Source organism: Macrotis lagotis, chromosome 1 (assembly GCF_037893015.1).
Source record: "Macrotis lagotis isolate mMagLag1 chromosome 1, bilby.v1.9.chrom.fasta, whole genome shotgun sequence".
NCBI classification, from domain to species: Eukaryota; Metazoa; Chordata; class Mammalia; order Peramelemorphia; family Peramelidae; genus Macrotis; species Macrotis lagotis.
In genome coordinates, this window is record NC_133658.1 from 778,128,685 (window position 1) to 778,152,890 (window position 24,206).

General features: G+C 32.9%; 1 pseudogene; it reads left to right on the top strand.

Moving 5' to 3' along the window:
• Nucleotides 1-290: 290 nt before the first annotated feature.
• On the top strand, nt 291-18,201 carry LOC141506943 (transforming protein RhoA-like; annotated as a pseudogene).
• The last annotated feature ends 6,005 nt before the right edge of the window (nt 18,202-24,206 follow it).

Below are 24,206 nucleotides of genomic sequence, written 5' to 3' on the forward strand. Positions count from 1 at the left end.
CTAGAGTTTTTCTTGGTCTATTCATTTATCAATGGTGTTGCTCTTTATGTCTAAATCCTATACCCCTTTTGACCTTATTTTGGTTATGGCGTGTGAGATGTGGATCTATGCTTAGCTTTTGCCATACTATTTTCCAATTTTCCGGGCAATTTTTGTCAAGTAGTGAGTTCTTATCTCAGAAGCTAATGTCTTCCCCATTGGTTTCTTGTGAGGAAACTTTCTGAGTCTTAGAATATGTGGCTCATAGAGCAGCTTGACCAGCAGGGAGGGACTCAAGAAGTGCTAGAGCTATGGCCACCATCCAAAAAGAGTTGGTTATAGTTGGTGATCATGCATGTTGGGAGACATGTTTGCTGATTGTATTTAGCAGAGAACAATTCTATGAAGTTTATGTGCCCACAGTGTTTTAAAATTATGTAGCAGATACTGAAGGGGATGGAAAACTGGTGTGGTTGATTGTGTGGCCTTTAGCTAGTAAAGAATATTATTATTGCCTTAGATTTCCTTCCTACCTAGATACCAATGATATATTTATATGTTTTTCCACTAATAGTCTTGATAGTTTAGAAAACATCCCAGAGAAGTGAATCCCAGAATTGAAGCATTTCTGTCCCAATGTACCCATTATTCTGTTTGGGAACAAGAAGGATCTTTGAAATGATGAGCACAGGAGACCAGGACTGGTGTACATGAAGCAGGAACCAGTAAAACCTGAAGGAGGTAGAGATATGGCAAATCAGGTTGCTGCCTTCCATTATATGGAGTGTTTAGCAAAAACGAAAATAGATGTGAGGGAGGTTTTTGAAATGACCAAAAGAGCAGCTTTGCAAGACAAATGTGGAAAGAAAAAATCGAGGTGCCTTATCTTATATACACAATGGAAAGTTCAATTCCTCACTTGGTTATTTTTGAAGTGCTGTATATTAATCTTAGCATATAATTAAATCCTTTTTCATTTATCTATTATTTACATTGTGATTCACAAATGAGAAATCATCTTGGTACCAGTGTTGAGAAGCCTACCATGATTGTTTAATGACAGTCTGTGTCCAATACATCTGTGCACACCAGAGTCCCTCTGACTTTGCTCTTAATAACCTTCTTCATTCTCCCAATCAACATATCTGGCAATAATTCAAGGAAATTCACAACTTCTTATTTCTTTCTAGAAAGAGAAAAGGTGATAACTTTTGTGAATTGAGCTTTAACTAATTTTATACGCAATATGTATTATTGTTGTCAGTTTCAGGTCCCTCTGGGGAATTAATTTGAAGTCATTTCAGAGCAGGACCTATTTTAAGACTTTTGATATAGCTCTGGGGTATTATTCAATTCTTTGAAAATGGAACCAGCAATTAGAAGACAGGTCCCCTTGCAACTGTGGCAAAGCTATACAGTTCAGTGGTTTCATGTTATTTATCTTAGAGCTATTGTGTATTTAGTATTACTTAATATATGCAGCCAAAAATAAATATATCTACTCCCGAAAAAATTAATTGGAAAATAAATAAACCAATTTTAAAGAATTAGTGGATCAAATAGCAAATCATCAAAATAATTAGCAATTTCATCAAAGGCAATGACATTGATGAGACATCATATCCTTTGACTTATGGGTTGCAAGCAAAGTAGTTATTAGGGGAAATTTTTATATTTCTAAATGCTCACATGAATAAAATAGAGAACGAAGAAATAAATGAATTGGGCATGGAGATAAGAAAAATAGAATAAGAACAAATTAAACATCCCCAATTAAATACCAAATTAAAAATTCTGAAAATAAAGAAGTTAATAAAATTGAAACTAAGAAAAATATTCAAATAACAAATAAAATGAGAGTTGGTTTTATGAAAAACCAATAAAGTAGACAAACTTCTGGATAATTTGATTGAAACAAAGATATCAAAATTACCAGTATTGAAAATGAACTTACTGCCAAAGAGGAGGAAATTAAAATAATAATTATGATCAATTTTGCCCAATTGTATGCCTATAAATCTGATAACATAAAATGAGATGAATGAATATACACAATAATAAAAATTGCTTAGATTAACAGAAGAGAAAATAAAATATTTATACCTATTTCAGAAAAAAAGAAATTGATCAAGACGTCAATGTGCTCTAAGAAAAAAAATAAAATTCCAGGGAAGATGGATTTACAATTGATTTTTACCAAATATTTGAAGAACAATTAATTCCAATTCAGTATAAACTATATGAAAAAAATTGGTGAAAAAGGAGTTCTTTCAATTCATTTTATAACATCAACATTGTGCTGATATCTAAACTAGGAAGAGCCAAAATAACAAAAAAAAGAAAATTATAGACGAATTTTCTTAATGAATATTGATGTAAAGAATCAAAATGATAATATACCATGATCAGGGAAGATTTTTGCCAGGTATGCAGGAATGGTTCAATATTAGGATATTCTAATCTAATTGACCATATCAACACAAAAATAATAGAAATTCTATGATTTTCTCAAGAATTCCTGAAAAAAAATTGAGGAAATACAACGCCCATTTCGACTAAAAATCTTAGAGGGCATAGAAATAAATGGAATTTTCCTTAAATCATAGGTAACATCTATCTAAACCATCAGCAAGAATTATATGTAATGAAGATGGACCAGAAACCTTCCCAATAACATCAAGGATAAAACAACAATGTCCATTATAACCACTTTTATTGGGGCAGCTAGGTGGTTCAGTGGATAGAGTACCAGTCCTGGAGTCAAGAGGACCTCAGTTCAAAACCTGCCTCAAACTAAACTAATTGTCTAGTTGTGTGACCTTGGACAATTCTCTTAACTCCATTGCCTTAAATAAATAAAAAATTTAAAAAAGAAGTGTTGGCTTAAGTAAATAAGAAAGAAAAAGTGAAATAATCAGAATAGGCAGTGAAGAAACAAAACTCTCATTCTTTGCAAATGATATGGTGGTATACTTAGAGAATCCTGGAATATCAACCAAAAATTACTTGAAACAATTAATGGTTTTAGCAGAATAACCAGATATAAAAATAAATCCAGATAATCATCAACATTTATACATATATATATATATATATATATATATATATACATATATATGTATGTATATTAGCAACAAAGTCCAACAGCAAAAAAATAGAAAGAGTAGACAAAATTAAATACTTGGGAATATACCTCTCAAGAAAAATCCAGAAACTATATGAACACAATTACAAAATATTTTCCACAAAAAGAAAACCTGATCTAAACACCTGGAAAAATTTGCTCATGGGTAAGATGAGCTAACACAATAAAAATGACAATTCTATCTAAATTAAATTATTTATTCAGTGCTACAGAAATCAAACTAATAAATGAATTTTCTTACTTTTATTTCTAGATAGAGAAATAATAGTAACAAAATTTAGCAGCAACTGCCAAATGTCAAGGATATCAAGGGAATTAATGAAAAATGTCAAGAAAGGTGACAGCTATATCAGATGTAAAACTATATTATAAATGGCAGTCATCAAAATTCTATGGTACTATCTAAGAAGATTAGTGGAATATGATTAGGTACAATAAATACAAAAATATTAATCTACTGTTTGACAAATCCAAAGAATCTAGCTTCTGGGATAAGAACCCACAATTTGACTGCTAGAAAATTGGAAAACAGTATAGCAAAAACTAGGCAGACCAACATTTCATACCCCCATACCAAGATAACATCAAAATAATTAAAGAATTTAAAGAAACAAGGCAATACCATAGAAAATTAAGAGAACAAGGAATAGTCTATCCATCAGATGTATGGAGAGGAAGAAAGTTTATGACCAAATAAGAGACTGAGAGCATTATAAAAATGTAAGATGGATAATTTTCTCTGCATTACATTTAAAACGTTTTACATAAACAAAGTCAATTCATCCAAGATTACAAGGACTGTAGAAAGCTGGAAAATAATTTTCAAGCTAATGTTCCTGATAAAGGACTCATTTTTGAAATGTTATAACTAAGTCAAATTTATAAGAAAACAAATCATTCTCCCACTGACAAATGGTCAAAGGATATGAACAGATAATTTACTTTTTTTCATTTTTTTTTCATGATTAAGTCATTTCTTTAACTTCATTCCCTATAGTGTTTCAGGGAAAGAAAAAGATTCCTTACTAATGAGAAGAAGTTACTTTAAATTCTCTAAAATTACAAAGGAGATACATCATTGGTCAGAAGAATATATGCTTTGATAGACAAGGGTTACTGGAGAAATTATTCTGACTATTTAACTATATGCTTAACAGAGACAATCTAAGTTGGTGAATGTTCCAATATGACTTCTTGCTCTTGGAGATTCAGGTCATGTCTATGTAGCACCAGCATGGGCATTTTTTAAATTAGTTAATTAATTTTCATCCTATTGCACATGTATAGTTCCAAGTTAAACATTTCCCTCCACTCTCCCTTCTCACGCCCCTCCCCTCAGCAGAGAATAGTCAGGTTAGCATTATACATGTATATGCATATGCATGTGCATGTGCATGTGTATGTGTATATGTATATGTATGTGTCTGTATATATGTATATGCATAGGTAGATAGCTAAACATATTTGCAAATTAATAAATATATATTATTAAACATTTACAAATTACATGTGGAATTAAGATTAAGGGAAAGAGATATATAAGAGGTAATTTTTATCAAGTGTTCATCAGATTTGGAAGGATTGTTTCTTTTTATTGTGTTTTTTGTTTTGTTTCCTCTGGTTGGGTATAGTGTAGTCCATTATCAGTCAAATACAGTTGTCTTAGCACTGTGGGCTTTTAAGAGGACCTGCTTCCATCAAGGTTGTTCTTCTCATAATGTTGTTGATGTACATATCAAAATTACACATTGTTATCATTCAGCATCATATCCCACAAGTCATTCCATCCTTCTCTAGAGTACAGCCATTTATTGTTTCTTATAGAACAGTAATAGTCCATAATATTCATGTATCATAACTTGTTTAACTATTCCCCAATTGATGGGCAGAACAAATAATTTTCAAATGAAGAAATTAAAGCTAATTAGAGTCATACAAAAAAAATTTTCCAAATCATCATTGATCAGAAAATTCAAATTAAAACAACTCTAGAGGTACCATCTCACACCTATCAGCTTGGCTAAAATGATAAAAAAAAAAAAAGGAAAATGATCAATGTTAGAGAAGTTGTAGGAAAATTAGGACCCTAATGCATTGTTGGTGCAGTTGTGAACTGATCTAACTATTATGGGGAGTGATTTGGAACTCTGCCTATGAAGTCATAAAATTGCCCATACAATTTATCCAGAAATAACACAACTAAATCTATATTCAATTCTAGTTTTAGTAAATGGCAGTGAGGGCAGCAATGAGTTCTCCAACTTTTGACCCTCTCTCACTGGCTTAATCCTCCATCTCCAACATCTTTTTTCTGTAATAATGACGGAATAGGACATTTCCTTCACCAAATACTTCTTGGTCAGTGACTTCCCTGCTACTATATCCAAGACTGTGGTTTCTCCCAGCAAGAGAATCAAGGTACTATTGCTTGTGTAGCAGGGAAGTAAACAAATTGCTGGAGATAAGAAATACAAAGGCATAAAGGATGGTATATTTCAAATTCCAAAGGAACAAAGGATGCTTTCTTTCTGGCTGGACAACTTTTCAAATGTTGGACCCAAAAAGGGCCTACCCAGGCCCTTAACTTTTCCTTTATGGGTAAGTATAAGGAGGAGTTTTGGGGAGGAGTGGACAAGGACACCCAATTTTTGAGATATTTAGATGGCAGTTTTGACTCTGATGTGCAGCTGGAGGCACTTCTCTCTGCTTTGTCTAACTCTTGGATTTTTGTGAGAACCCACTTGGCAGATGATGTTGGGAAATCTGGCACTGAGAGAAAATTCAAAGACCTAGGAGACTGTCTTGTGATGAAAGAATTCGTGCCTTGTATCATTCAGTGTCTCATTGCAGGATATCATTATCCATAGACTAATTTACTATGGAAACTGTGATGCAGAAAACATGCAACCACATTGAAGAACAGTCATTTTGTGGTAAGCTGGATGATTGCACAAACAATGACTGCTATAACAGGTGTGGTCTGCTATCCCTTTTATACAATAAGGGGAAGAATGATGATGCAATGTGCCCTCAAAGGAAATGATATCATGAACCCAGGGACAATTGATTGCTGGAGGAAGATTATTAAAAATGAGGGTGGCAAAGTTTTCTTCAAGGGGTCCTTGAAGGCAAGGGTGGAACTTTTGTGCTGAACCAGTATGAAGAATTGAAGAAGGTAATTTAAGTACATTCCAACTAAACATTTAATCAGTAAATATAGATCATGTAGAATACTTTACCATATTTTGAAGTTTTAGATCATTGACTTTTAAAAAAATCCTGTTTTTTTTATCCAAGTTAGATCATGTTTGTAGAGGAACCAGGAACAGCTCTTAAAAAAAGGAACTTATGTGTTGCGATCCTTTATTCACATAGTGGAATTATGATAATTCAATATATTGATTCTATTGGTTTTGGGGAAATGAAAGTTACAGTGGGTTCAAGGAGAAGATCAACTTAGACCATCTAATAAAATATTCTTTTGTAAGAAGACCATAAGCTTGTGTTTAAATACTTATTCTAAAAAAATCATCTCTCATTTGTATTTAAACACTATATATGAGATTTTACACAACTGACTACTATTTGACAGTTATGATGATCTGTATTGGGAATTCTGCTGTAAGACACAGAAGAGAAAATGATTCACCTTGTACAGAAATAGTTTTAATACCTCTTTTTTTGTAATGGCAAAGAACTAGAAACTATAGTTTGGGGAATGACCAACAAGTTATGGTATATGAATGTGATGGAATACTATAGAAAATCTTGAAATCTTGGAAAGACATGAATGAACTGATGCTAAATGTAGTGAGCAGAAACTATAGAATATCATATATATTAGTAGCAACAGTGTGAGATGATGAACTATAATGGATGCAACTCCTTTTAGGAGTTCAGTGATCAAAGACAATCTTGAGACACCTGTTATGAAAAATTCCATCAATATCCAGAAAGGGGAAAAAACTATGGAGTCTGAATGCAGAGCAAAGTATGTTTACTTTTTAAAATTTATTTTATGTTTTTTTATTTATTCCTCATGATGTATCTCCATTACTTCTAATTCCTCTTCACAACATGACTAATATGAACATATGTTAACCTTGGATGTACACTTGCTGTCGATATCAGTTTCTTCACTGCCATGGTGGGGAGGGGTGAAGGGACAGTGATAGAAAAATGTGGAACTCAAAAGCTTGAAAATGGATTAATGTAGAAAATTACCTTTGAATGTAATTGGAAAAATAAAATTTAAAAAGAGAGGATTTTTTCAGGTAGATTGTGTTGTCTTCAAATTCATCCCATTTTTAATTAGAGCCAAATAAAATATATTTTAATCATTTGTACAATAGGCTCCTATCTTTCTGGTGTCAACATTTATGGCAGTTTATAGCAAATGAGAACGAGCAGCTGTGAGATCATAAATGCCAAGTTTAATTAAATTTCTTTTTCACTTCTCAGTACTCCATATACAAGATCATTTTGTTTTTCCACATTTCTTTAATTATTCTGTTGAAAAATGTCAGAGCAGTTTCTATATCAACTTGTAGGCACCACTCCTTTTACTCATGACCTTTAAGTGCAGGTTATTCTCCTCAAGCATGATAGTTTTACAAGTAAAATGTGTTCTCCATAGACTGATTTTATGTTGAGTTTACATTTTCATTCTCATTCACTGTAAAGGTGGTGAATTGAAGAGAAACTCTCAGCACAGTGATGAAGATGTTACCTTCAGAAGGACATCAGAGTCAGATGAGATCAAAATAATAATAAAGTCATAATTTTAAATCTAGAAGAGACCTGAGGAATTATTGAATCCAACACCCTCATTTTACAGGTGAATAAACTAAGGTTCAAAGTCACTGAATGATTTGCTCAGTGATGACTAACTGAGGTAAATTCCTTATCATAAGTCCAACACTGCCCACTTAAACATGCTATCTCCTTCCTTCTGAATAACCAGAATTTGTTTGAAACTTAATAATCTTGCATATTTCTAAAAAATCAATGTATTTTCATAGAAATATTAAAATTGGACCAGGGGAAGTAAACTGGTCATATGTTTCAGAATCAATTCCACGAAAGAATTTCTTGAAGAGTTATCTTAAAGTAATGCATCTGACATTTGAGACAATGTGAAGTGACAATTACTTAGTCAATGGGCATCAGATACCTACTTTGTTCCAAACATTGACTTGGGCATTTATCTCCAGTGACTGAATGTTATGGAAATAATGGAGTCATGATTTGAAAGAGATTTGTCAACTTGGTGTTGTGTTCCAAACTAGCATCTTAATAAATAAATGATGTGAAAGAATGTGAAAGTATTTTTTAAATGTTTACCATTGCTAAGTAAAAATAATGAGCAAGTCACTTAAACAAAAACATTATTATACAACTGTCTATATTGTTCTGCCATATTGTTCTGTTCCTTACAAATAAATCTAATAGAATTCTTTGGAGGTACTTCCAGATCTACAATTTCTCAAGTAAATTCCAACTCTGGCCCATATTATGCTAAAGAGTGAAATCTAACAAATCTGGCACCAGTGAAGGTCATGCAAATCTGATAGCACAATCAGACCAGAATAAGGGAAATTTTGTTTTTTTATTTTAAAGATATATAAAAATATATATATTCATTGTGCATTCACACCCTAAAGACACACTAACACTTCCTGTTCTTTAGAAGGGAAGAATTCTAGGAGAAATGAGAAACAAGTGTTGCTGTTTTCATTTGTTTCAGTTCTTTGTGCCTCCTTTAAGGATTTACTTGGCAAAAATACTGGAGTGGTTTGGCATTTCCTTCTCCAGCTCATTTTACTGATTAGGAAACTAAGACAAACAGGATTAAATGACTTGTCCATGATCTCATGACTAACAATTGTCTGAGGTCAAATTTGAACTCAGAAAGATTAGTCTTCCTGACTCCAGGTCCAACACTCAAACAACTGTGCCCAAAGCTGCAATGGTATATTGTGGAATTATATAGAATTTAGAATCTAAGGCATAGGTTTTAATGCTGACTTTGAACTTGCTACCAGTATCAAGTGCTTTTGACCAAATTCCTTTACTTCTTTACTCTACCTTTTCCTCATTTGGTAATTAAAATAGTTGACTAAATGATGCCTAAAGTTTCTTCTGGTTCTAAATCTATGATTATATGAAATGGAAAATTGATCAGTTATCCAGTGAATTTGATCAGTACTAATTTCCAAACTAGCCTTTTGAGATCTCTTTTTTCTCTATAGTAGATTTAACAACTTCAGATTTCCATTATTTTTGGCATTATCTATAAATCACAACAACTTAAATCTTATTCTAACATCCAGTCATGGTGTAGAGGTAATCTTAGACTTGCTAACTATGTGCCAGGGAAACACAAACTTTTCAAGAAGTCCTATCAAACTATAATGGCTTTGAGTCATGCACTGAGTGTCTCATTTATAAAAAATATTCTAGTTTAGCTTAGTTTACCAAGTGGCAGACAGATTATAGTTTATTTTCCCCCAGGCATAGCAACTCATGACTATCTATTAATGTGTGGTGGGACTGTAATCTATATAGATGGAGGCCTTACACAAGCCATTTGGGTCCAGGATCCTTAAAGTATGTATGTCTTTTTTCTTGATAAAACAAGCCAAACGTTAGTGATAAACAAAGATATATATTTTTCCCCTATTGAAGTTCAGTGACCCATTGAAATTTATCCATAGTTTTCTTGTGGACTCTAGGTTCACAATTCACACATTTAAGGATGGTAGTCAGTGTTGTATATTACCCCTACTCACTGACCTTAGTGTTCAGTTAGATTACCATAGTCCTTGATAAGATTTCAGACAGAGAATGGAGGGGGAAGGGAAGATGTATGTGGATCAATGGACAGTCCACTGGCATCACCATTTACCTTCCCTAGGTTTTGACAAGTTGTTTAACTTTTCTGAGCCTCACCTTATATGCAAAATGAGATAGTTTCACTTACAAGGAAGGAAATGGATTTTTCCCTCATTTAAGGTCTGAACCCAAGAATAATTGGTCATTTATTGGACTAAAAGGCTTCTGATATCACTTTGAGTTGTAACTCTTTAAGCCTTTGTGAAGAAAAATGGGAATTCATAACTATATTGTCAGGTTCATGTATACAATAACTATTTGACTCCCCCCGATAGAGAAAATCTAAGCTAATATTTGTAACTTATCTCCTATGTGTCTAGAGAGAAAAGCAAGAGAATATATGTATTATATTAGTGACCACTATGTTCCAGGCACTGTGATAAGTAAACATTTTATAAATACTATGTTATTCAATCTTTATAACAGTCCTGTGAGACAGGTGCTACCTTCTCTGTTTTACAGTTTAGGGATCTGAGATAGATGGAAATTAAGTGAGTCTTCTTGGGGTCATTCTTCCTGACTCCATGTTTGGCACTTTATCTGATACATCACCTCTTTGCTGGTAGTTCCGTGGTTTTTGCTGAAATGAATGTGGAAGCAATGAATGATGAGATTATGAGCAACATCTGTTTCTAAAACATTTTAGGCACAAAAGAGAATCATAAAAGGTATTTGAAAGCCAAATTATTATAAAATGCAAAATTGATATTCTGCCAGGAATATTTAAGAGAAGTGACAACATAAAGAAAACATCTGTATGTGCGTATGTGTGTGCATGTATACATATGCCTCTATATACTGGCATTCTGGGATTATGATTAGCTAGCTCTAAGGAAATGCATTCATCTAATGAATACTGTCAGAGGCAACAATCTAAAGAGAAACATGAATGACCTTGATATTTTTCTTTGAAATTTAAAGTGGGAAACTTTCAGGTGTAAAAAATATCTTGACAAGTCTATAACGACCCAAGTAGCTACATTTCTAAATCAAAATGAAAAATACAGCTTATAAAAGTTTTTAGCCAAGGCTTTAAAGAGCTTTAGAAAGATTAGAATTTAAATTCTAAAGTTCTTGTCCCAAACAATAGATTAGACTATTAAATGGTTAGTGACAAAACAGGACCATATTTCTCTTTGTCTTGCAAGGTTTCAGAGTTATAGTCACAAACAGGAGAATTCTAAAGGGCTGAGTATAAAAAATACCCAAACTTATTTGTGCTAAAAATACCATAGGATTTGGTTTGATACCCTTGAGTTTCTTGTGGTCTAAAAAAAAAGAAATTTGTTATATGTAAGACTTATTAAAAATTAGAGCTATACAAAGTCCAAAGCAAAATGGATTACCATGGAAGTTATTGAACTACCTCACAGTTAAAGTTAGTAAACTCACGTGAATTCTCATTGGGCATGTTTAAGAGGGCTAAGTGTATGTGTACATACATGTTTTGAACTAGATGGCTACTGAGGTCCCTTTCTACTATGAAATAGCATGATACTATAAACTTTTTACCTTGGGAGGACAAAGGTTGCATACGAATCATTCAATTCCTCTAATCAAATTTTACAGTAGGCAGTACTATATCATTGTGAAGACAGAACCATCTCAGTAATAGCTTCAGTCAAGTATTGTGGTGTTTCTGTGTAGTTGTCATCACTGGAGATTGCTCTTAATGATTTTTCTGTCTTATAAATGGGTTTTAATGAATTAGATTTAGTCAAAAGGTACTGAAATATTTCCACATATATATTGTCCTATGATAATTATAAAAAGCAATGTCTAGGTCTCTCTATGCTAATAGGTTACATCAAGTTTAACATAGCATTTTTAGGGTATCCACTTAAGATGTCAGTAGGCATGAAAGGAACTATATCATGTATAATATTTATAGCTCTACAGTGCCTAGAATAGTGTTTAAACAAAAGTAATTTAATATTTTAAAAAATTTTACAGATAAAAATGTACCTGAAAAAATTTATAAGTTCATTAAAATTTCTCCAGGATATTTTTTCCAATTTTTAATATTATCTATGTAGAAAAAAAATACTTTGAACTTTACTTTGAACATTTTTTTTCTCATAAAGGTTTCTTTCTCTGAAAATGCTATTATCTAGGTAGGTGAATAACACTTTAATGAGAAAAACAACCTCATTTCTTCAGAGTCAAAATGCTCTTTATCAGATTAAGGCATGTTCTATTCACTATTATATTCTCATTTATTATTAGTTTATGGCAATAATATGGAATGTATTTCAAATGTAGCACCTCCTATAACTTCATCAAAAATGGACAAAAGAATAAGGAACCAATGTCAGGTTAGGGTCAACAATCCATATTAGATAATTTTTTAGTTTCTTTCCATCATCCATGCTCTTCACTCCCTGCAAATGGAAACTAAATTCATGATTATTTGTATACACAGAGGCACTTCATTAGGTATGTAAATAGTACTGGATTTGGAATTAGGACCTGCATTTCAATTCTGTCTTAGAAACTTATTAGCTATGAGAACTTGAGGAAAAAAAAAACCTTAGCTTGTATTACTTTTAGTTTATTCATCTATATAATGGGCTAAGAATAACACATATCTAATATTTATTAGGAGATGAAATGAGATTGATAACATAGGAGCTTCCAAAACTCTTATTGAAGTTTGAAGTTATCAGATCTAAAAGCTGCACTGATAATTATAGAACATAATCTGTACATAAGGAACTGTAAACTTTGATGCACTTTGGAAATAATAAAATATTATTTTTAATAATTATTATTTTCTCTTTCCTATCCTCTATTGATTTAAGTAGATGATAGAGCATATCTACTAGAAAAATTGATTTTAAGGCATTTTCTTTATTTTATATCCTATGAATATCACTATGGGGAGATATTTTGTAATTGTTGGGTTAGTTGTTAAAGTACAACAATTAAGTTCTTCTCTTGAGGAGAAGAACCAAGAGTACATTATATACATTAACAATAGCATTGTCAACTGATCAACTACAATGGTTGATGCTCCTCTTAGCAGTTCAGAGAACAAGGATAGCCATGGGAGATCTGGTATGAAAAATGTCATCCACATCCAGGGGTGAAAAACAAACAATCAAAAAACAAAGTCACAGAATCTGAAAAAAAAAAATATATATATATATATATATATATATATATATATATATATATATATATATATATATATATATATATAGTGTTAACTTTTTTAAAACATGGTTTTCCTTCCTATCTCATGGCTTTCTTTCCTTTCCCCTTAGTCCTAATTCCTCTTACACAAAAGTACTAATAAGTAAATATGTTAAATAGATGTGTAACTTTTACTCCACTGCCAAGGAAAGGAGGGTGGCAGAAAAAATGTGTAACATAAATTTGCAAATAGATGAATGTTGGAAAACTAACAGTATATAATTGGAAAATAAAATATACTTGTATATTCCAAAAATAAAAGATTCTTCCCCTGGCTGAAGTGGCTAAAATGCAACTTTAGTCCATCTCTTCAGGCATTAAGAACTGATTAATCATCTCCTCAAAATTCTATGGCATCTAATATTTGCATAACCCTTTCCTTCCAAAAGTGGTGAAAATGTCAAATTCAATATATATAGTGTTTTTTCATTTGCTGAGATTCAAGCTCTTTGAAGAAAAGAACTGTTTTAGCTATCACAATGCAGACAATATGAACTGGTCTTATGAAAGTCAAAATAATCATAGACTGTCTTAGAAGGATCACAGTGTTCAGTATTGAGAAATTGATGTAACAGATAGAATACCAACTTAAGAGTTAGGAAGACCTGAATTTAAAAATTTATTAGTAACAGAAATATTAAATTCAACTTTCTCAGTTCATGAGATAAAATTCCAAAACTATTAGATGCAAAGTAGTTCTTAGGGGGACTTTTATATCTCTAAATGCATGCATAAATAAAATGAGAAAGAGGAGATCAATTAATTGGGTATGCAACTAAATAAAAACAGAAACAGAGAAAATTAAAAATCCACAATTAAATACCAAAATAGAAATCTTGAAAATCAAAGGAGATAGCAATAAAATTGAAGGTAATGAAACTATTAAACTAAGAAATAAAACAAAGTAGGTTTTTAGAAAAAATGTCCAAGAAAAATAAATTAACCTTTGGTCAATTTCATTAGACAAAGAAGAAAACCAAATTATTAGTATCAAAAATGAAAAAAAAGGTGAATTTATCACCAAAACAAGGAAATAAAATAAAATCAATAATGTAGAGGCATTTTGCTCAACTGTATGCCAAAAATCTGATAATATAAGTGAAATGAATGAATATTTATAAATTATATATTACTCCGTTGAACAAAAGAGAAAACAAAATGCTTAAAGGACTCTATTTTAGAAAAATAAATTGAGATGAACTTCCTGTGCAGAGACAAGATGATCAAGAGAAGTAGGAAGCACCTAAAACTTTTCCCAGTTTCTATCTGAAACAACTTTAATTAAGACCGCTAATAGACTCAGTAGCAACAGAAACAATAAGTCAGTGAAAGAACTTTTGAACTTTAGATATCCAGTCTAGCCAGGAAACAAGAAAGTAGGTCTCTTCAATAGAGAGCAGATCAGTAAGTAATGCCCAATGGTCATGACTAAGTAGATTGGTGATACAACATACCAGCAATGAGGGTTTCAGTCCCAGTATGGAGGGCATACTATAAGACCTGGAGTCTGGTATAATAGGGGAGACTCAATCTAGCTGTCCTAATCAGGGAGCAAGCTGCCAGGACCTGAGGGCTCAGTTTGGAAAGAATATCAGATCACTGGCCCATCACAAAAATTTTGGACTCTTCCCTCTGTGCTCCAGTAACAGTGGCCAACTTTTAAAATGGGCAAAAAAGCCCAAAAGAAAACAAAGCAAACCAAAACAAAACAAAGAGTCCTAACCATAGAAATCTCCTATGGCTACAGGGAATATCAAAATGCCACCTCAGAAGAAGAAAAAAAAATTGACAAAATGTCTACATGTGACATCTCAAAAGGGACTGTGAATTGGTCTCAACTTCAAAAGATCCTCCTGAAAGAACTCAAAAAGGATTTTCAAAACCAAATTAGAAAGATAGAAGAAAAATTAGGACATAGAGAACTATGAAATATTTCAAAAAGGAAACACAAAAATTGAGTGAATAAAATGATACTTTAAAAAGTAGAACTGGTCAAATGGAAAAAGGAGGTAAAAAAACTAAATGAAGAAAATACATCTTTAAAAATAGATTTGGGCAAGTGAAAATTATTAAATCTATAATTCAAAAAGAATTCATCAAACAAAATTAAAAACAAAAAAATTAAAGAAAATGCAAACTATCTCCTAAGAAAAATGCCCAATCTGGAAAATATATGCAGAAGAGAAAATTTAAGAATAATTGGACTTCTTGAAAATCACAATTAAAGAAAAAAAACTTGGACATCATCTTTCAGAAAGTTATCAAAGAAAACACTCAGTACTCTAGAGCAGGTAAAAGTGTCCTTGAAAGAAACTATTAATTGCCTCCTAAAAAAAAGATCACAAAATAAAAACTCCAAGGAATATTGTAGCCAAATTTTAGGATTATCAGGTAAAGAAGAAATATTGCAAGCTCTAAAAAAGAAGCAATTAAAATACCAAGGAGCCACAATCAGGCATACACAGTTTCAACACTAAAGGATCAGAGAACCTGGAACATGATATTCAAGGAAGTCAAAGGAGCTTGGATTACAATCAAGAATCAACTACCCTGTAAAACTCAGAATATTTTTTTCAGGGGAAACGATGGGCATTCAATGAAACAGGTAACTTTCAAACTTTCCTAATGACAAGATTAAAATTATACAGAAGAATTTAATCTCCCAATCCAAGACTCAAGAGATACATAAAAAAGTAAATGGAAAGAACAAGTATTGGTCAATAAGAATAAACAATTTACATGAATACATGGGAAGATAATACTTATAACTCTTGAGAATTGTATTTTTATTAGCACTGTTGGAAGGAGTGTACTGGGAAGGATGTTATCTGTATAGGTTGTTTATGATGTGATGATATTTAAAAAAATGACTTTTAAAAAGAGTGTAGTGGGAGGAGACCAAAGAGGATAAATCCTAACACATGATAATGTTCTGTACTTCATTCTTGAAGAAGACCATGATATCAGGGAAATGTTGCCATGACAATAATATGAATTGGTTTTCAATGAGGTGGTGCTGTGGTAAGTCACCAGCCTCACTTTCTCCTCCAGAACCATGTGTATCCTGAGGCCAGATATGAATCAGGAAGACTGGAGATGGCCCTGCATGTGAGGCAGTCAGGTTTAAGTGACTTGCCTGAAATCACACAGCTAGGAAGTCAAATATCTGAGGCTGGCTTCGAACTCCCATTCTCCTGACCCCAAGGCCAGTGGTCTGTCTACTGCTCCATCACATGAAGTGTCACAAAGGAACTCTTATAGTAAGAGGAACAAAGGGAGGTTGTGAATAAAGATTAAATCTTACTCTCAACAGATTTGGTTCAAAGAGAGAATAACATACACTTCTAATTGGATTTAAACATTTATCTTATCCTACAGGAAAGTATTAAGGGACCTGAAAAAGGAGGTATGAGGGATTGATCTAGGAGGAGAAAGGGGAAAGAAAAAAGAGAAGACTAATTGATGGGAGGGCAGATTGAGGAAGATGTTGGTCAAAAGCAAAATACTGTTGAGAAGGAATAGGGAGAAAGGAGAAAAACATGGATAAAAGGAAAAAAATAGGATGATGGGAAATCTGGAGTTAGTAATCATAGTGGTAAATGTGAATGGGATGAACTCTCGCATAAAACAGAAGAAGATAGAAAAATCAATTAAAAACCAGAATCCTACAATTTGGAGCAGAGAGATACAAAAAGAGTAAAGTTAAAAGACTGTAGGAAAGTATGTTATCCTTCAGTTGAAGTTAAAAAAAAGCTAGTGGTAGCAACAAAAAAAATCATAACCAAGGGGTCTCACAACTGTTGCTGAATTAGTGGGTGTCTACTTCAATAATATAAAGACTTCCTCTAACAGAATTGGTTTATGAGAACAATGTTTTCCATTGTCCATGAAGGTGGCTGCAGCAGGTGCTGTGAAGACATTGGAGAATCCAAACTCCTCCATTATATCCTGATCCTACCTACCATTTTGACTTTTGTCTTGCCACTGGACTCCAATGACTCTGAAAGAGAGAGTAAAGTTGAAAAAGCAACTCTCCCTCTTTAGATTCAATTCATGGAAATCATATCATGTCACCCATACAATTTTACCATTTTTATCTACCTCAAAGTCTTGTGGTGATAGGCCAGTGAAGAAGAAGCAGGTGAAGATACAATAGAAGTTGTAGTCACAGCTCTGAACACAGGCCCTAGAGTTATATTCTTACTAGACTGAAGCAGCAGTGGGATTCAGTAGCATTCTGGGTGCCTAAGCAGTAGTTTGTTTTTTAGCTTTTTTTTTGCAAGGCAAATGGGGTTAAGTGGCTTGCCCAAGGCCACACAGCTAGGCAATTATTAAGTGTCTGAGACCGGATTTGAATCCAGGTACTCCTGACTCCAAGGCCGGTGCTTTATCCACTACTCCACCTAGCCACCCCAGCAGTTGTTTTTTAAGGAGCACACTACTCATTTCCTGGCATGAAGAAAGGGCTAGAAAAAGTGCTCCCAAATTGCTTGTGCCATCCATCCCTGACCTGCTTTCTGTGGCAGACTAGGACCCTAAACTATGGTTGAAATCTCTTCTCACAACTGAGTAAAACTTTTGTAAAGATAATTCTACTCATTATAGGTACATGAAATGTCTACATGCTTATGGATAACATAACATTTAGTAGATCTAAAAGCCAAATAGTTCTTATTGCAAGAGAACTCATCAGGTATAGTATCCAAATAGCAGCACTGAATGAAACAAGTTTGACAACTGAAGACCACCTTGGTGATGTAATAACTGCTTATACATTTTCCTAGAGTAACCTCAGCAACAAGGAATGCCATGAAACTGGCAATTGTTTTGCAATCCAAACTACTGCCACCATCATGAGAGTGTTTGTTACCAGCATGAAAAACCCTTATGAGGTCAAAGAAAAAAATTATGGATTCCTAGAGATCCTCAACATTTATGATGATGCTAACCACGACGATGATGATGATGATGTGCCAAAAGAGGACTAGGTTATAATTTTGTGTGACTTTAACACCAGAGTAGACTTAGATTATCAGACATGGTGGGGAATTCTTGAGAGGAATGGATCCAGAAGCAGGAACCAAAATGATCAACAGCTACTGAATAACTTATACATCTAAAGACCACTTCATCACTAGAACTGTCTTCCATTTATTTAATCACAATAAAACTGTAGATGCAAGCTTAGAGCAAATATAAACATTTAATAGACTATGTCATTGCAAGGGGACGAGACAGACAGGATGTGGGAGTGATGAAAGTGATATGTGGCAGAGTGCTGGACTGGTCATATATGTCTCCTTCAAACCCAACATTCACATTCAACAAAAACTGTAAATGCCAAGGCAAGTCAACTTCCAGAAGACTTAATGTCAGTGAATTAAAGTACTTCTATGAGAGGGAACAGTTCATTGCTACATTGGAGGGCAGTAGAATCAACACACAGTTTGTAACAATGGAACAAAAAAGGAGTGGATATCTTTCAGAGATCTGCTGTAAAGTACCACATTTACTCTTCTCAGCCAGAACACTTCCAAACGTCAATATTTGTTTGAAGAAAATGATGAGGAAATTTAGAACCTGCTAAATGAAAAACAAGAATTTCTCAGGGTTTGCCATCAGGACAGTTCATCCATTTCTAAGAAAGTAGCTTTTATCTTCATCGAAAGTAAAATACATACAAAATTTAGAGAGATTCACGACACTTGATTTAGCAAGAAGGAAGATTAAATTCAATTTTACCCTGATTGTAAAAATTATTTTTTATAGAAAGTTTTTTTATTTTCATCCATTTGTGCATATATATATATATATATATATATATATATATATATATAATATATATGTTTGTGTGTATGTATATTGGCCAGGTTGGCACTTTAAATACATAATTTGTCAAAAATATTTACAAATTTATAGTTTTTGGCATGAGGAATTAGGATTAAGGGAAAGAGATACATAAGAGATAATTTTTATAACATGTTCATCAGATTTTGTAGGGGTGTTTTTTTCTGTGTGTTTTGTTTTGTTTTTCTTCCTCTGGTTGGGGATAATATAGTTCATAATCTGTCAAATATGGTTGTCCTAGATCTCTGGACTGCCAACAAGGATTGTGTCCATCAAGGTTGTTCATCTCATAATGTTGATGTGTAAATTCTTATTTTGGCTCTACTCCCTTTGCTCAGCATCAGATCCCATAAGTCATTCCATCCTTCTGACCATTTGTTGTTTCTTATAGAACAATAATATTCCATAGCATTCATGTACCATAACTTATTTAGCCATTCCCTAATTGATGGTCATCCCCTAAATTTCCAATTCTTTGCTACTACAAAAGGGGTTGCTATGAATATTTTGGAACATGTAGGACTTTTCCCATTTCTTAATTTTTTTCTGGATATAATCCTAGAATTTGAATTGCTGAGTCAAAGGGTATGAACAGTTTTATTGCACTTTGGGCATAGTTCCATAATGCTCTCCAGAAAGGTTGGATCTGTTCACGACTCCACCAGCAATGCATCAGTGTCCCAATCCTCCCACAACCTCTTCAGCATTGATCAAAGTAGCAGGCTATAAAATAAACCCACATAAATCATCAGCATTTCTATATATGAACAGCAAAGCCCTTGAACAAGTGATAGAAAGAAAAATGCCATTTAATGTAACTGTAGATACCATTAAATACTTGGCAATCTACCTCCCAAAACAAACCCAGAATTCATATTAATACAATTATAAAGCTCTCCACACCCAGTTCTAAATAATCGGGAAAATGTCAAATGTTCATGGTTAGGTCAAGCTAATATAATAAAAATGACAATTCTACCCAAGTTAAATTACTTATTCAGTGCCATACCAATTAAACTACTCAAATAAGTACTTTACTGAGCTAGAAAAAAATAGTAACACAATTTATCTGAAGTAACAAAAGCACAAGAATAACAAGGGAACTGATAAAAAATGTAAAGGAAGGAGGCCTAGCTCTACCAGATCTAAAACCATACTATAAAGCAGCAGTCATCAAAATTGCCTGGTACTGGTTAAGAAATAGAATAATGGATCAATGGATTAGGACAGGTTCAAAAGAAAATTCAGTAAAAGACCATAACAATCTGCTATTTGATTGTAAAAATTCAAACCACTTTTATGATGCCCTAAAGACTTTTATTTGGCTCAAACTCCTGTGGTGCACTTCAACTACTCTGTGCTGATAAGGCCAATTGATTAGTGGCATGAACATGTTCCCGAAAATATGAATACACTTCCATTGTGTTCTTTTTTTGTTTGTGTGTGTGTGTTTGTTTGGTTGTTTTTTTGCAAGGCAATGGGGTTAAGTGACTTGACCAAGGTCCGACAGCTAGTTAATTATTAAGTGTCTGAGTTGGATTTGAATTCAGGTCTTCCTGACTCCAGGACCTGAGCTCTATCCACTGGCCCACCTAGCTGCCCCTTAGTATTCTTTTTTTTTTGTTGTTAAAAATATTTCCTATTTTATATTCGCCATAAGATTGAATTTGGGAGACATGGAAGACACTGACACAGAACTGCCTAGATAGTTCACAACAAAAAAGGTGTATGTGAGCAAAACAGAATTGCAGTAAGTAGCTCAAAAGAAACATGAGATAAAACACGTTTCAAATCCAAATAGTCAGAAGAACTATAAGTGTCAGACTTTTGAGAGATCGTTCCCAGCTAACACTGGTCTTATTAGTCACATTTTGAGATACTGTATCTTGACCCCCACAGGGTAATGTCAGTTTGATCCTCTTTGATAACAAAGGACAAAATTCAATCAACGACATATATAGACACATATACATACATATGAATATATGAAAAGGTCTTTAAAGATTTGTTCATATATTTAGATAAATAAAAGTATTTATGTTATTATTCATGTATATTTAATGATATTTATATAAGTGTACATTAAATTATTTTATATGCATATATATCAATTATACATAAAAACCTTATATATGCATGTATATATTCAAAGACATTATAAATGAAACTATATGTCCATAAATATACATATATTTCCATATAAGACCTTCATATATTTATATTTATTTCTATATCTTTCTTTCTATCTATCTATCTATCTAGGACAATATAGGCTAGATGTTTTGGAAGTAGAATCTTTGATTTTTTGCAGTGTTATCAACTCCTAGTAAAGGAAACTCCTCTACTCTAACCATTAATAATTCAGTTGACAAGTTCTAGGGGGTGTCTGAAAGAAGAAGAGGGTAATTACAAGTCCATGGTCACATATGGTTGGTGTCAGAAAAGGAAGGGGAGGAAACAAGAATTTATTAAGCTTTTGGTTTATGCCATACTCTATAATAAGACCCTTTTTTACCAGTATTATCCCATTTGATCCTCACCCTAATTTTAGAAGATTGTCAAGAGGATTTTCTAAAGAAGCTAAGGTTTGCATCTGTTTAACATATTTTCAGTGTGAATGTGTTTGATGGGCATTGAAGCAGACAATGTGACTATTACTCAAGCAAATTCAAGTTGTCACTTTAAAAATTGCTATTTATATATATTGGAATTAAGCCTTACAAAACACCTGGTAGTTGAAGAAATAGAAGCTAACAAATGCTAAGTGACTTGTTTAGGGATGTGGGACTGGAATGCAACTGAATTAGAATTTGAACCCAGTTCCTCCTAAATCCCAGTCCAGGCATTAAGCACGCCATGCTGCATATACCTTTAAAAGAAAACTGGTATTTGACTGACCACATCCACATCCTTCTGTACTCTTATTTTTCATGACAATGCATTAAAGACAATTATAGTTTTTGGCAATATCAAAGCCTTCCTGCTTTGAAATTATATACCGTACTTTACTGTCCTTATTTCCATCTGTAAATTTGGGATAATAATGGCACATAAATCATAGTCATTGCAAAAATCAAATCAAACAATATATAAACTTTAAAATGCCATATATACTTATATTTTTCAGCTCTTGTTATTTGCATAATAATGAATGAGAGCAATTTAACTGGTAATCTAGACTCATCATGAGGGTAAATTTTTTCATTAATGTAGGTCTGATTATTGTTTTTCCTCTACAAATAAATTAATGACTTTAACTTTCCACTTCCTGTTGTGAACACATATGGTAATTGAACCCCTGTGATTGTCATTGGTATCAAGACTAGTACCAACCCTGTATATATCAAGGTTGTTCCCTCTTGCTACTCAGATGATTCATACACATCTGTTTTGATTCTGATTGATCTAACCGTAGAGATAAATGGTAAAAATTCTAGCTGCCAGGAACTCTGCTGTTGTTAAGCTGTTGGGATCTGGATTGCACTGTGGCTAATGGCTTTCTTGCTCTCCTGCCATCTGGACTTTACTTCTCTCTTTCCACCAAAGAGACAAACTTCACTAAAGATACTCCATATCTACAGCTGAAAATTTCTTTGATTCTTCTCTTTTTCTTGGTGGGATCTGTAGAGTGAATGTCAAAACAAAAGCTTCATTTATCTTGGGTAGGGGAAAGCTTCTGGAGCATGTTCATTTCTTGGCGCCATCTTGGTTCTACCCCAGAAGTCCCTAGATGGTAAAAATTCAATGAGATATAAAAGGAATTACATCAGTCATTATTCTTGAGTGAATATTTAAAGTAAGATAAATAAGATAAATCCTATATTAAAATCATTTGGTTCAATTTATTTTAATAAACATTTAGCATGTACCTACTTGTACAACTATTACATAGTTTGATGTGATATAAAAGAAAAAAATCTAAAAATTCTTGTCTTCAAGGTGCTTAGATTCTACTAGGAATTTGCCATTCAGTGTTTCTAAATTTTCACCTTATCTGTATTTTCTTTTTCTTTTTCTAAATCTTAGAGGAATTTTCAAAGGCATATTTTGATGTCATCTTTATGCAATATATAAGATTCCTTGGTGTGCTAATGTCGATCCCTAATTATTAGGGTCACTGAAGTCTTTTAGTGAATTATTAGCAAATTATTAGATTACTTATGTTCAGCATACAATTATCAATCCACTTTCTTGAAAAAAATGGGGTTTTCTTAAATAAGAATGAATAAAACATAAAAAAATGCTATTTATTTCACCTGAAAAAAAATAAGGTAAATTTTGTTCAATCTCTTTCATTCTGAAGGCTAATTGCTTTGCATGAAATGTTTAAATTATGTTAAATAAACCTAAGGAATATGGTTAGTCAAGTACCCCATGATGTACACATCTGAAGAGTTTAATATGATCCTGATCCTGATCCAAAATGCCAATTTGATGCAAACTAGCTATAATCACGAAGTATTGATAAGAATGAATGAATGAATGAATGAATGAATACAATTATTAAATTCTTTACTATGTATAAAACTCTTTTCTAAGGGCTGGGTATACAAATGCAAAAGTAAAGACAGATTTTGCTTTCTAAGAGCTCTCATTTCAAAGGGAGAAGCAATATATAATTATGAAGTATTATATGAGATTCAATAGAAAAGTCCTATGCTTCTTCAAGGACAATGACAAAAGGTAATGTATCTTCTTTAGTGTTTTCATTGATGAAATCATATTTGTCCCTGATTTTGAACAATTTGACAGTACTAAGAACTTTGGTTTCAATATTCTTTTCTGAATCTTCATTGAGAAGGAAGAGATTTTAGAACTTGCAGATTAAATTAAATTATAAGAGCTTCATCAGGATTATTTCCCACTATGTTTACTATAAGATTTGCCCAGAATTTTTGGGTTCAAGCTTCTGGACTGCCTCTCTATTCATGTCTGGTGGAGATGGTAGAGAGTTTTCAGAAAGTTTGAGCATATGGGGAAAACTATAGGAAAATAATGCTAACATGAATAAGCAGACTAACCTCATTTCTCATTTTTAATGTGTAGCTACATCAGGGGCATCTAATAAAGGCCTGCCTGCTATTCTTATGAAAAACATGGAGTGATAGTAGGGTAAATGGGTGGATTTTGAAGACCAGACAGAAAA